Raw genomic sequence first — 16,283 nt, forward strand, 5'->3', positions numbered from 1 at the left:
GGTGACCTGTCATTGTGAAAGACTCCCAGGAAAGCGGTTAGGGCATCAAGCCTGCTGGGGTTCAAGTTGCAACTGGACAACATTCTTTATTTTAGTTAGTTCTGGAAGGAGAAGAGATTTGACTTTCATGATCCTTATGAGTCTCTTTCAACTTGTGACATCCTATGATTCCATGAACAAGCAAATGTTTATACGTAAGTATCAAAGCAGATTTTGTTGAGGGGACTACCAACAGCACATCTCATGGCTCTTCACTCTGTGAGCTACACTACTTTTGGTCTTCTTCAAGCATATCTAAAGAACCATGAGAAGAAGCCTGTGAACTATTTGATAGGCAGCATTTAATGTTAATCTGCACATTTAACTGGCAAGCTTTCCTGTTTTGGCCCGCACTTTCTTTCATGTAGACATTCAACTTACAATGTGCTGCACACCAAATAGCTGAGTAGCTCTGCAATGCATGCCAAGATTCACCATTCCCTTGCTGGTACAGAACTGAATTATGTGGGTTTTAGGTGGTGTTCAGGACAAAACTATGCCCAGTTTGTCTCTTTGTGTCATACAATCACTGATAATCCCATCCGATTTACATCATTACCTGAGCTGCTGAAATAGACTAAATTCAAAGATAAAAGACAGTCCATCACTTCACTGTTATTTTCTTACATTGGGTTACTGACCTATAGAAGAAAAACATGCTCTGCAGGTAGCCTTTCGCTCAGACAAAGATCCTCCTGAAGCCACTGAGTTAGCTTACCCTGTACTACCTCTGGTTTTGACAGGCACTATTTCACCAAAGCTAACTGGCCAGGTGGGCTGAAAGCCAAGCCCAGAGGCTAATCCAGCCAAGACCAAACATCTGGAATTTTTGTCAGGTGGCTTCTCCTCTCTCACTTTACAGTAAATTGGTTCAATATCCTTTAGCATCTGATTAAAGACAAAAAAAAACCCAAAATAAAAACCCTAAAAAGACTTTACAAAAGCCTGACTTCTTAAATTGAGCTTTGAAATGTGAATAAATCTTCACCTCTGAAATCATCATAGAAGTGCAAAAGGCAGAATTCAGGAGGGGAATTCAGGGCACAGAAAATCAGAGGTAACATGAAATGTCAAGGGTGAAACAAAAGCAGATATTACTCTGGCTTCTCATAGCTATAACTGTGAGTGCATGCATTCTAAACTCCAAGCTCCATTACATTGTAATCTTACTCATATACCCCAACATCATGGAGCTGTGCTATAAATGATGGTGCTCTTTCTCAAGTCAGACCTAAACTTTTCTGTTTTGGAAAAATAAAGTAATAATTAAAATCTATGCACTCCATGTGTCTGTTCTAAATTCGGGCAGTAGTATCTTGAAAGCAAAAAAAGATTCCTTTGTCTGCTCAATGTGCCTTAATAGCACAAGTAGGATCAACCTCCCCTAACATTTTATGCAAGTTTGAGAACTCACTTTCTTCTTTCCACTAGTCAAGCCAACAAGAATTTAGCTCTGAAGATATAAAATTCACTGGAACAAGAAACCGAAGTTGCAGTTAGAACCTCATTGCAGCAAAACAGTGATCAGCCAACAATTAGCTGATACTATCCTGTCGATTTGATGTACTTATGTTAAGGAGAAAGGGACATACTGTGAGTGCAAATTGATTGACCAAGAACACAAAAGCAAAAGCTCTGAGGTAAATGTTTGGAGAACTCCTGTTGAGACCTCTACTTCATTTACTACCCCATTCTAGCATCACTATATATCCCTTAAATTGCAAAGTAGCTTATTTCCTCGCCCTAAACCCCAGTATGTTACAAAAAGAAGAATGCTATGATTGCAAAAAATTAAAGGAACCAAACTCAAGTGGGTGATTTGATTGCATGCATTACAACACCAACTTTTCTCCAGTAGTATTTGTTGCAATCGTTGAGAGGTCAAAGAAGCTTGGTGCATTGACAAGCGGCTGTGTGGCAGATCCCAGAGGCTCATGATCAGAGTCTAATTGGAGGCTTCCTATTAGTGGTGTCCCTCGGGGTTCAACAGTGGTCCAGTATTGTTTAACTTATTCCTCAGTAATTTGGATGAAGGGGCAGAGGTCTCCCCAGCAAGTTCACTGGTGACACAGAGCTGGGAGCAGTGGCCAATACCCCAGAGGGCCGTGCAGCCCTTCAGAAGGGCCTTGAGAGGGTGGAGAGACGGGCAGAGAAGAGCTGTGAAATTCAGTGAAGGCAAATGCAGGGTTCTGCACCTGGGAAAGAATAACCTGGACACCACAACAGGCTGGGAGCTAATCTGCTGGGAAGGAGCTCTGGAGGAAAGACCTCAGGGCCCTGGTGGACAGCAAGCTGTCCATGAGCCAGCACTGTGTCCTGGTGGCCAACAAAGCCAACAGTATCCTGGGATGTATTAGGAAGAGCACTGCCAGCTGGTCAAGGGAGGAGATCCTGCCCCTCTACTCAGGCCTGATGAGGCACATCTGGAGTACTGTGTCCAGTTCTGGGCTCCTCTGAACAAGCAAGACATGGAGCTCCTGGAGTAGGTCCAAAGGAGGGGAAAAACAACAAACAGAAGATGAGGGCATCTCCCTTACTGGGAGGCTAAGGGAGCTGATGCTGTTCAGCCTCAAGCAGTATTAAAAATACCTTAAAAATTGTGTAAAGCAGGACATGTCAAGAGCCAAGTTCTTTTTTGTGGTTTTGAGCAATAGGACAAGAGGCAACGAACATGATAAAATGTTGCATAGGAAGTTCCACCAGAACATGAGAAAGAATTTCTTTACTGTGCAGATGACAGTGCACTGGAACAGACTGACAGAGAGGTTAGGGAATATTCCTCATTGGGAACACTCAAGAACCATCTGGATGCAATCCTGCGCAATGTGCTGTAGGATGACCCTACTTGAACAGGAAGATGACTCACTGTGTTCCCTTCCAGCCTGATTCATTCTGTGATTCTGTGAAGCCCAGACCAAAAGATTTTATAATTCATACAGCTATAAAAGCAGATACAAGTTCCATTTTGTTCGGTTGCGTACAGCCTGTTCTGTTCCCTAGGTACTGTATTTACAAGGCAGATAATGTTTACTCAATCCAGATTTTTTAGAAAGAAATTAACACTGTAAGAGTATGTTTGTGATATGAGACTCATAATCTTATATACACGATGAGTGTCTAGTGTGCTTGAACAACCATCAGAATTGTGCTGTATGGCTGTTTAGAGGTGCATTGGAGAAGCAGTTTGGATTGTCAGAAAATTCAGATGGAACAGAATGAATCTGTAATCCACATTGGAACTGTAAAGTGACAGTGACTTAAAAAGAAAAACTATATATATAATTGGCTCCAGTTTTTCTTCCTACTTCTTTTTTGAGTAATTGTGTGGCAGGGTTTCTATACCCTATTCCATTTACAGAAATATTGAGTATGCATTACACGTTAAAATAAATAATGCCCCCATATCCTTGTTCTCCAAAATATGCAGTTAATTAAACTAATTTGTCAGTTTTTGTAATTTGAAAACTCTTCCTGTCATCCTCTCCAATCACTATGTATTTAAATTTCATCCTTGGCCAGTTTCATGATAATCTTTATCTGCTCCAGAGGATTGGAAATGAGAGCAATACACTGCCATACCATTTAATTTCTTTCTTAAAGCTGGAAAAAGCAAAGCATCAACTGGTCAGTTAGATAACACAATGTCCCATGTAGGTTATTTGCTTATGATAGCTAGGGGGTAATTTAATTCCTGAGCTGATTGTTTAATTGTTCTGAGTGGGCTTCCCTGCAGTTAAGAATGAACTGTACACAAAGTTTCTATAAAAATGGAATGAAAAATTTCTTACCTCAAAGCAGGTTATATATTACTGCAATACACATTTAATGTGGAACAGTAATTCTCCACTATTTGCATACATTTTTTATATAGCATTTATCTTGTAGAATAAAGAGAGAAAAAAGAGAATATCAAAACCATATCTTAGAAACATGCCTTTTTGTCCACTGGATATCTTGCTTGAGCTTTATTTCTGATTTCTGTTTTAACTGATTCTCAAGAGTCTAGCAAATAATTAATACAGGTTATCTAGGTCAAATTTAAAAAATTTTACATTTACTTTCATGCTCAGTGTGTTTTGTAAACATTCCGTTTAACTGAATTAACACTCAGTTAATTCCAAAACCACTTTTGTCAGATGCATTGCATGTGCTTCTGGTTTTGCCACCCTTGAAATTTAAGGCACATATGCAAAAGAGTATTTTAATGCTCTTTCTGCTAATAAGAAAGTTCCAAACTCCCAGATCTGTAAAAATCCAAAGGGGCATTTCTCTGTAGACGAGTAAAGATGTTCGCATGTATCCTGTCTCTGCCTTGGGGAGCACGCTACTCAGAACACTATAGAGGGTAAAATAACAAGCCCATGCCCCAGCACTTTATCATACTGCCTCTTTTGCTGTAATGTGCTCTACTGTGTACCAACTATATCTTGAATCAGATGGACACAACTGTGATGTCATTTCTCCCTCTTGGTTGACTCCAACTTTGAACCAACTTTGCTACCCAGAGCAAAGGCATATGGGAAGCATTTCCAGTTGCCTTAGCTTGTGTTTTTACTGATATTGCCTGCCTAGCAAACCAAAGAAAGAAGACTAAGCTTGAGAGAAAGAGATAGCAACAAAGGTACCATAGCATATGTGAGGGGTTAGGTTTTCTTTTTTTCTTTAGGGAGTTTTCTCTCCATTTGTTGTCATAGAGATGGTGATGAAGCCAGGGCTTTTGGTACACCATTGAAGTGGTCCTGGGAAGGGAGAAGCAGCAGTGTTTGGCAATTTCTTAGCTGGGGGTGAGTCAGTCTTTGCCTGGCTGGGAGGATAGACAGTTTTGGGGCTTTGCTGCAGGACTTCTCTGCCCATGGGGGCTCGCTGCTACAGCTGAGCCTTCCTTGCCATTTCTCCTTGCTGTCAGTGGGCCAGTGCTCACAGGACCTGCCACTGGACTGGGACATTTTGACATCCATCTTTGCTGGGAGAGAGACTCTCACCATCGGCCTGAGTTTCTCAGGGGAAACATGGGCCCCCATCTCCTTCCTCTCTCCAGAGTGTTATAAATGATAAGCGAGAAAGCCAAATCAATAATAATAGCGAAAGATTTTATTTTCGCGATGAAAATATGGTCCTCGATAGCCACGGTCAAAGAGACAGCATTGAGCCCAAGATCGGCGCTGGACGAACCTAGATCCAACATCTATTGCCCCGGATCTCCCTCTCTTCACAAATACTATTTCCAGCGGGGCTGTTTCATGCAGATTTTTCTGCCTGAGGCAGAGGTGCCCCGATTTCTTTTGTCACCCCGCATATGTATGAAGTTTCTTTTTACTGTGCAGGGCTGGACAATTGCTGTTTCTCGGGTGGTGGCAGGCGCTGATTGTGTCAGGAGAAGTCATGTATTCAGATGTATTTTTTTCACTACTACTTATCTTGATTGATGATACTTATCAAGTGCTGATTGACCCTGGGTGTTCCTGGTTGGTTCTGGAGAAGCCCATCTCTGCACCAGCCACGTCCTTTTGCTTGCTGACAAGGCATTCTTTCCTGCCACCACCAGAAGTTTCGCAACTTCTATGTGGTAATCTTTCTCTGGGCTGTTGGTGGTCTGAGGCTGTATGGATTTTTGTTACATGAATAATTTATTTTACAATTTTTATTTTATATATTTTGCACACAAGCATGCATTACCTAAATCCCATATTACAGGATGAAGCACCTCCCAGCTGCTTACTGGAGCCTTGGCTGCTGCCACCCTCACCAGAACACCACACAGGACAATGAGAGCCAGGAGAAACCTGAAACACCCCTCCGCTCCCACCTCTGTCCATCCCTTGGCTGCCGCGACGCCCTGGGGAGGCTCAGAGCTGGCGCCAGCTGCCCTCCAGAGTGCCTGCGGCACAGCGCCGCCTGCAGCCCCGGGGGAGTCACTGCAGCCCCGGGGGAGTCACTGCAGCCCCGCAGGGAGCGAGAGCGCCCCTGGGCAGCTGTGGCTGTAACTGCACCGAAGGGGAGAGCTCTGCAGGGCAGCGCCGCTGCTGCTGCTGCTGCTGCTGCTGCTGAGCTTCTCCCTTCTGCTCCAGTTGTTCTGGTTGGTGCTGCTGTTCATCTGTCTTGTTTTAGATTTATGCATATATGTATATATTTGTGCATATATCTATATCTATACCTATATACATATATGTATATATGTGTGTATATATATATCTAGATATAGATATATATGTATGTATGCATATATGTGTGTGTGTGTGTGTGTGTGTGTGTGTGTGTGTGTGTATATATATATATATATATATATGTATGTACATATATGTATATATGTATGTCTCGGTTTGACAAGACAGGTGTCTGCTAAGGAAGGCAGGAGCCTCCCCTGAAAGGGAGAATGTAAACCCTCCCCACCTCTCCGAACTGCTATAAATTTTAAATTAAGGGGCTCTCAGGCAAAAAATATGGGAGCAGGAAGTAACAATTCTTTAATAGGGAAGAAAATAAAAGGATAAAATAAACAATGCAGTCCACTAGAACGACACTGACAGAGTCAGAACTCAACCCTTCACCCTGTTGGTCAGGGTGCTGGTAGTAGTCCAATTGGAAATGTGACTGGAGTCCTCCTGAAGGGCCAGGTGTGGTTCTGCTGGAGCAGGGATCCTGTAGAATAAGGTATAGTCTTCTTCTGAAGATCCAGTGGAAGGAGAGGCAGCTGCTGTTCATCTGGGAAATCCAGTGGAGATGCCGTGCTGATATTACAGAATCTCCAGATTATATCTGGGTAGCAATGCTTGGCTCCTCCCTCTGGGCAGAGCATCTCACAATGGGATGCTATAGTTCTTATCAGTCATCCAGTGACATTCAATAGCCTGTTGTCAGCAGATATCCTCTCCCGAGGGAGGAGTGATTGTGGAAGAGATAAAGCAAACTGCCCACTTGACGAAAGACAACTGCCATACAGATGGTAATAGAATACATCTTGCCTTGCAGTCTGGAACAATGTGTCTATATATATATATATATATATATATATATATATATATATATATATATATATATATAATATATGTAAACAAGTGTTATTCCTTTTCCCATATCTTTGCCTGAAAGCCCTGTAGTTTCAAAGTTATAATAATTTGGAGGGAGGGGGTCATCTTTTCCATTCCAGGAAGGTTCCACTTTCCTTGGCAGAAACCTGTCTTTTAAACCAGGACAGTATATAACACATGTGCTGCAAATAACTCTGCTATTTATAATAGAGCAGGAACCTGGAAAGACAGTGAAATATGAAGAATTTCACAGACCTAATAGCAGCAGCTACTGATCAATATGAATTCTGCCACAGAACTGGAAAATCTGAATTCCCTAGCCTCTGATAGCAGATGTTGTTTGGGGGGGGGATTTGCCTGGTATGTAGTGGATTTAGGTCACTGCTGTCCCTTTGCCTGTAAAAACCTTTATTTGACTTCTTTTATCCTTCTCTGTCCCCTCTTTTTCTCTTGAAAAGTTAGACTGGAATGTTGAAGGGCCAAAAGCAACAAAACTGCAACTTCAGTATTTGACCTACTTCTTCTCCTATTCACCTGAGGATTTCAGTCTTATCCTTGTTTCCACATTGCATTTATGTGGTAATAAGCAACAGCAAGCACCACTTTACTAAGAGGCATTTTGTCTTATTGTCACAGAGAGCACTTTTCCTCAGACTTAAATGTCTATTGCAATGATGTTTTTCTTTCTAAGAGTCATGTGGACACCCTTGTAACCAGCCTTCTGGAATTCACTTTTTACTATCCTAGTATATACTATCATATTTTTATTTGTATTTTATATGTGCCTTCCACTTTTCCAAGTTGTCTGACAAGGTCTCATCTCTCTATTTGAATGCAGGTGGGCATCCAGGATTTCCAAATGACATCATGCAGTGGGGAACTCACAAATGGTCCTTACAGCATTGTGATTCTGATGAAGTAACTCAGCCATGAACAGCTGACTGAGGGAGGATGGGATGGAGCTAATCTCCTTCAAAGGATTTGTATGCTGCTGTGCTTTGGGTCTGTGACTAAACCAGCATTGATAACACACCAGTATGTCCTCTGCTCCCAAGTGGTGTTTGTACAGCACTGAGCTTTTCTCTTTTCTCCATTGTCTCTCCTCCAGTGAATAGGCAAGACGATGGGAGAGGCAACAGCCAGCAGACTCAACCCGAGTTAAGCTAAAGGACATTCTGCTCCACATGACATCATGGCTAGGAATAAAAGCTGGGGGAAAGGAACTATGTACACTCATGGCTGTGGCATTCACTTTCCTAGAGCACTCTGAGGTCCTGCTTTCCAGTAACAGGCCAAACACCTCCCCGCCAATGGGAAGAAAAAAATTTCGATTTTGCTTTGCTAGCATGCTCAGCTTCCCTTAATCCATTAAACTGACTTTTATTCACAGGCTACAGTTTTTCTTGCTTTAGCTGTTTTGTATTCTCTCCTCTATTCCAGCAGCATGGGGGAAGTATCTGTGTTGTTCTTACCTGCTGGACAGGGGGAAAACCCATTACAAGAGTAGGAATCTTCCAGATGGCTGCAATATTACCAAATATTACCAAAATGTCAAACTGTGTCTTACATTACTGTTTGGCCAGCTAGACTTGCAATACTTTATAACACATTAACTTTTGACCAACAGCCTTCCATCGTTATTTCTTTCACACTGACCTGTCTCACAACCACACCTGACAGGGTTCAGAGATAGAAGGCAAGAGAAAGATGATATTGCTTACTTTACTTCCAACATTACACAGCAGTTTTCAGTGTAGACACACGACCTTACCCCTCAGGAACACCATCAAATGGTAATAGTCAAGTCCATGGTTTCCTCATGAAAATCCTAGACTTCTTAGCTTCATATTTTGATTCTCAAAATTACTGAAATTATTGTTAGAAAGTGGCAGGGTATTGTTAAAAAGTGGCAGACCAAGTAAAACCTTCATATTTCGCCTCTCCTAGGGTAAGATGTTGACTCGCCATCATGGAAAAAAAAGTAGAAAAATATTCAGTTTATCATCAACTATGAAATGAATGTGTCAGCTAATGAAGTCAGCTTTGTGGCTATAAGGTATTTCTAGATCCTCGTGAAGATTTTGATACCATGAAACAGAGACACGTATGGCATTTTTCTTTTTTTATGCAGATATGCATACATTATGTTTCTCTGATGTACATTTTCCAGTGAGTTCATCCTGACCTAAAAAAAGTGAATTGTACAGTTTCACAACTCTGTGTTTTAAATATCAATCCCATTTTACTAAGGAGTCATCCAAATAATAGCACAGGATTTGTTTCTACTCAGAGTAAATAGAATAGGGACTTAAAAAGAATAAATTTGAATTAGCAGTTAACAACAATACAATATTTTTTTTTCTTCTTAGCTTATCACAAGCTCAAAAGCTCTCTATTTTCTTCACTTTATAGAGAAAACTTATGCATCTGTAATTTGAGTAAACTATCATCTAATTAAATAATTTAGATTGAATATGCTAATGTAAAGGATCATAAAAAAATAATTACAAAGGGACTTCAAGAGGATAATTGCAAATGAAGAATGTTGGATCCAAATAAAATTCTTATGTCCTTTAATTACTGAAAACCATCTAAACAAAGAATTGAGAATATCTTATTTAAACACTGTGCACAATGAATGTCTCTTCAGACCCTTGAAAAATATTAATATGATCATGTACTTATTAGATAAAACTTAACAACTTTCAAAGCCTGTGAGCTCTAGAGAAAAAAAAAGGACATTTTTTATCAATGCCCCTTTTCCACAGGTCTGTGGGTAGTCTCAACACCGTGCCTCATCCCAACAGTAAGGCAACTCATGCCTTCATCAGCATCATACCCCTGAAGGTGTCAGAGGCAGTTCCACCTATCCAAAGTGGCTTCACACTAGCAATAACATTCAAGCTGCTTTGGAGGAAGAAACAAAACCAAAACCATTTAATTCAGCAAACAGATGCACCCACACATGCACAGAGGACTGCACTGCAAACAGGCATAACAGCGGCTCTGTGTATTTATATCCCCTTTTCTACAATTAGTGTGTCTGATCAGCTCTCATGTTTTGCCTCAAATATCTGCTTTCTCACACAGTGAACTGTTTGCAATGCTGCTACATGGAAAGACTGTTGTTTGCTTTTTCTTTGTACTAAAAAAATCAAGATTTTGGGGAGCTTTCACAAGTTAATTTCATATTTTAAAATATTTCCACAGTCCATGTTACCTGTAATTTCATCAGTATCAATAGGAAGTCATCAGAATATTATCATTCAGCTCTTGGTAAAGAGACAAAGATTTGCAAGGCCATGTTGTTTAATCATGGGGTTCAATCAATCAGTAGTAAAGTGTGACCCTCACCAGCAATTTCAGTATCTATATTTTCTGTCTTGCATCCCTATAGTAGCCTCAGAGTCCACTTATATAAGCAGTCCCTGCAAATTTTACTTAAAATGCCAAAACAAGCAGCAGATACAGGGAGACAATGCAGTTCCTAACCAAACCATCTCCTTGATTTGTACACGGCTTTTATAACATGGCGCAAGTATTTAAGAAGCATTCAACTATTAGAAGCATTCAGTTTCATTTTAAGAAGCTGGGAAAGCAGTTATTTCATTTCTAAAAGAAATATGGGGAAAATATTGGATGCACTATTTGTCCAAAGGAAAAAATACAAAAGAAATATTTAAGTTGCAGTTGTATCTATTTATTAAATAGAAAGCATTCATTAGATGAAAAGTAAAAAATACATAAAATCTTGTCTTTTTATTTTTTAAACACATCTGGATCATCCAGAAACACAGCTGAACTACAGGTGTATTTCTGAGCAATTTCAGAATAAAATAAACTCAGTATTCTAAAAAAAAACATGAACCTGTAAAACATCTGTCCATCACACCATCAGAATATTCAGCCAAATACACAGAGCACCCAGGCTGAGGACAACAAAAGGTGAAAGAGTCTAGACACATATCATCTCAGATTGTAAAAGAAACTGAAAATCATACTGAAAAGCTAGAAATGTGAATACACCAGTCTGTTTTCTACCCTGGTATGATTTGAGGGTATAAAGAATTAAGCTTTTCTTGATAGACAGAAACTAAAATAACTGTGTATGGAAATAGGAGAATTTTGCATAATTGTGCAAGATCTATTACATTCCCAGGGAAAAGACCTTGACTGAAGCCAGTTTTGGTTTATAATTTGTTTTGGTGTTTCCTTACATAGACATTATTTCCAATTAGTAAGTTTCAAGTTTAAGGTGTAGAGTTGGTTGTAGTTTCTGAAAGAACACTGCTGAAAACTAGTAACATTTGTGCAGCCATAAGTGAAACCATCAAAGAAATAATGGCTCTGAGTTGACTACTAAGTAGAGAATACAGCCTGCTGAACCCGGGGTTTATGGGACAAGCCCTTTGTACTGCTGTTGAAATAATTTAGTAGAGACAGACTGAGTCGATTTCTAGGCTTCTCTACAAGTATTTAAGTGAGAAAATACAATGTACAGATCCAATAAATACCTGAATTTCCTGGGCTTGGGCCAGAAAGAGAAGTATACCTTGTGCTGAAAATTGTACTCGTGAAAAACCAAAACATGAGAATTTATGTAAATTTCAGTATGTGTGCACACAGCAACAAACACACTGCAGCTGGGCTGCAATCCTGAAAAAGAGGCATAAAATTAGGGAAAACATTAGAAATTTGCAAACTTAGCCATAACCCAACTGCAGAAGAAGAAGGTAGAAAAAATAAGAAATTACTTTTACAGTTATTTCTCACCTAGCATTACTTATAGGAACAGAGATAAAACAGAAATAGAACTTACCACCTGTGAGTGAGGAGAAAGCCTGCAACTTAAAAAATAAACTCAGCTACCTCAAAATTCTCTGGTTCTATTTTAACTTATTTACCTAATTTTGATAGTAATTAGATGCAATGCTTCCCCCTAAAAATTTTTTTTTTGCCCTTAAAAAATGCAGGATTATTGAAAATTGGGCCAGACACTAAGGCAATTGTGGTGTGATATGATCATGTGTGAGCTGGTGAACAAAGGCTCAGGATGACTCAGATGCACCTTCATTGATGGCACCATCCTGTTTTCCCCTGCCCAATTATCTGGTACTCAGGGGGAAAGAACTGCAGCTCCCTAATTGGTAGAATTTATGGTAACTTTCTTTTCCCTTTGAGGAAAGTTGCCCTCTGAGACATTGACTGAAATTCTTCAGAAACAGTAACAGACGACTCTCTACAGCCTAGCCCAAGTCCCTTCAATACCAACAGAGGTTACCATGCCGCAAAGTAGCTCCTGACTTTTAATAAATAAACATGATCCTTATAGCGTGCACTGGTCATTATTCTCAAGAAAATGTATATGTCTAATTCCTAAAAAATGAAGGTACTTGATAGCTGCTATACTACTTGTATGGCTAACTGTGGGAATCCTTAAAATCAGAGGGTTTTGGGAAAGCTGCAAAAGGCAGGCCTCAGAGACAGCAGAACTGCAATTAGAGCTAAGTAGTAGCCATAAGATTTGTCAGCAGAAAAGTTTCATAAGTAGAAAAGTAAGGACAAATAAAACAATGGTCTGTGAACAACTCCCTAAGGTGCAGAAAAGTATATCTAGCAAGATATTAGGAAGTTCAAAGCTTTGTAATGGAGCTCTATGCATTGTATCTTAATGCTTACAAGCAGGTCTTGTGTCGCAGACATCTTTTCATGAAAATCTTTTCCTTAGGATTTTTTCCTCCTGAGAAGCTGAGAGGCTTCAGGAACAAAATGTAAACAATGGCAATCATTGTTTTAACAAAAGGTACATGTGCTTATAGTGGTTGGATAAATCTACTGTCAATATGCTTTTGCTTTGCGTGATTACTCAAAAAACTTTCAAAGCAAGTTGTAACATTGAGTTCTTTGTCTGCTGCCGGGGACATGAGCTGCTGGCATCTTCCCATTGTCATAACCATGTAATGAGACTGATGCTGGAAAATAAACAGCTCAAGGCATGTTCCACAGCAGTCCTGTTCCATTCATGATTTGTACATAGCCCCCAGCCAGCAACAGCTAACAATTACTTAATTCACCACAATTAGGTAAGTATTTTCAACCAACTAAAACTCACCTGAAACCATGCAGGTGTTAACCTGAATTTCAAAGGAAAAAAGTAGAATTCCATGGTTACGAAGATGATGAGGCAAACACAGACACAAAATCCTACCCTTCAAGAAATCTAGATGAGATAGAAATACCCTGATTCTAAATATGTATGTGTATATATATATATATATATATATATATATATATATATATAAAAAAAAAAAAATTAAATTATATATACTCCAGCATAAATAGCAGGCATGAACTGCCGACTAGCAGCACTCTGTGAATCAGTTTCTGGGCAGAGACTCTGCTTCCACATTCCACTTGCACATTCCCTTCCCCATACATAACCTTATCAAAACCAGATAAAACATCAGCTAAGTGACAGCACATTCTGTTGTCCTTAAAAGTATTATTTAATATCATGAAAGATCAAATTTTGGTCTCAAATCAAACTGTTTTGTAGAAAAGGGACATGGGATATTTAGATATTTTCTTTTCAATACATGTGGTAAATTGAAATTATTGACTGCTTTGCTGAATAACAAATTTTTAAATATTTTAAATACCTGTGGGAATACTGAAATTTTTTATATGCTTTGACAATGTTTGCTGCATGTTTGTTGCTACTGCTTTACTTTAATGTCTATACACTTACAGTGGACAGTGTGCTATTTTTTGATCTTTGGATTTGCTGAAATTTCAGTGCAAGGACAACAAAGATATCTAAGATAGCATATTAAAACTATGAGTTTATGGTACGCCAAAATCACAGGCATCTTGTATTTGAAGGTGTTATATTAGTAGCACCTGAATACAAATTATCACAAGTTCCACTAAACATAATTATATTATACCTAAATATAAATTGTTGTACCAAAAAAAATGTTTTTACAGATCAGCTTTCAAATATATACACAATACATTAAACTGAGGAGCTCAAGATGCCAGGGTACACCTACAGTTGTTTGAGAAAATGTGGCAACCATGTGCCAAAATACACTTGAATTATCTTCTAAACCAACAGCAAACAGTCTTCAGGATGGGTTTTGCAAACCAATCTCTAGTCATCAGTACTACCAAGCAGCTTTGTCAGATTCATTTGTTAAGATACAGCTATAGATTATATGAATTCATTATGTGGACATATCCAGAAACTAGGATTTGCTTGATTCCCAGACAAGACTGACCACTTAAACCTGCTGGCATTCAAATGCTCTCATCTTTTCACCTCTGATGCATATGCATTATAAATTATTATTTCTGATTAGCAAGTTTGCATATGGATTGGCAAACTGGGGCTAGGTTTTGGATATAATATAAAATGAGTGTGTGCAGAATGCCCAGTTTGTCCTCTGCTGAGGGTATAAAAAAACATGATTTGGAGTATTTTTACAGGCTGTGGTTTTCCAAAACACATTATTTGAATATAAACTTCTTTGTCCCTTCTCTCTCCCTAAACCAAGTTCCAGCTCTCCCCAAACCATAAAAAAATTTTCCTTCTTCGTACTATCCCTTAGTCCTCTCCCATCTTGTACTGCATCTCCCTAGTACTCAAGTTAACTTCAGCTTCTGACAAGACTGAGTAGTTTCATTTCATCATGACCATTTCTATTTTGCTGAGCCTGCTGTGAAGATTATGAAACAAATTGCCAACTCTGGCTAAACTGGCCTTCCAAAAAAAAAAATCATCTAGCTCTGCTCTTACTGGCAACCAGGAAAATAAGCACCTTGCCTGGATGGGACTTTGTCTCTTCTTTCATTCAATACTTCTTCACTCAGGGTGCCCAGCTGCAATACGAGCATGGCTCTTCCATCTTCTCTGAAGACAGTCCTGACACCCTTCATTAACACACACACTCCCACACAAGTCTCAGCTCTGTACAGCTTCCCTCAAATTTGTGTTTTGGGCAACAATGGCCATTAACTTTAATAGCAAGGTGAAAATCACATGACTTATGAAACCAGACCTCAAGTTCTTGTAACTCCTTAAGCAAAGAGTGTTTAAAGGAAGGAGTTAAAATAGACTCCATAATGTCCACTGAGTCAGATCTAAGACTCCTGCTATTGAAGGGTGGATCTAAGTGCTGATGGGAGAGGCTCCTGACTGAGCAGGCAATAGAGTAGAGTTCATACCTCCTGTTCTGTTGCAAGGATCCACAGTCTGCTCTGACTCGGATCAGCTGTTGTTTTCTAATTTCTTTGGGCCACCTGCTGTCAGTACTAATTCTGTAGATAGCAAAGCAGCCAGAGGAGAGGTGGGGCACAAACATACTCTACTTTAGTTGAAGTAGGAAAGTATCAGAGACTAACACAATTCTGAAAGTTGTACTTTGCATGTGCTATTCTTTCCTAGGCATTAAGTACAATAAATGCAGAGTTTACAAACCATCAAGTTTAATGTACTAAAAAACAATTAGTAAATATGATCCTCCAGAGAAGTTTCCCTCCGTGTCCTCTCCATTCAAATATTCCTTAAGCTTAGTACCAAAACTGAGCATCTCTCACCTCATGCTATTACTTTCTTAGTAATTTGTGGATGGTTGGTAATAACACTGGAGGAAATCTTCCTCCCTGACTAGCACTGCAGGAGTGCCTATCTGCAATGCAGATGCCTGCTGTTTTCAGTACGTGACATCCACAAACGTCAGTAATCTTAGAAGAGGCAAAGAGGAAAAAAGCTGGGAAAAAACTCCTCCACCAATTAAGTGTCACTCATTTATTCATGCATCTTATCTGTTTTCAAAAGCTTAACCATCTTATCAGATTATGCTAATATAAACATACAATAACCAAACAATTTTTTCTTCACATAAGAGAGTGATGAGTATGTAGCACAGAAATATTGTAATTCACCAGTCTTCGAGGTATTTATTGATGCCCAGAGCAACTAGTTCTTAATTCTGCTCCTAGTACTTGTACAAATTCTGCCATATAACTTCAAGCATGTTACTTCATCTTCCTGCACCTTGAGGTTATCACAGTCCCATGGGCTTTACCTGTAATACAGAATAGAATCATAGACTCATTAGGTCAGAGAAGACATTTAGGATCCTCAAGTCCAACTGTTAACCAGGCACAGCTAAGGTCACCACCAAACCATGTACCTGAGTAGCACACCTACAT

Source organism: Camarhynchus parvulus, chromosome Z, assembly GCF_901933205.1.
Source record: "Camarhynchus parvulus chromosome Z, STF_HiC, whole genome shotgun sequence".
In the NCBI taxonomy this organism is placed as follows: domain Eukaryota; kingdom Metazoa; phylum Chordata; class Aves; order Passeriformes; family Thraupidae; genus Camarhynchus; species Camarhynchus parvulus.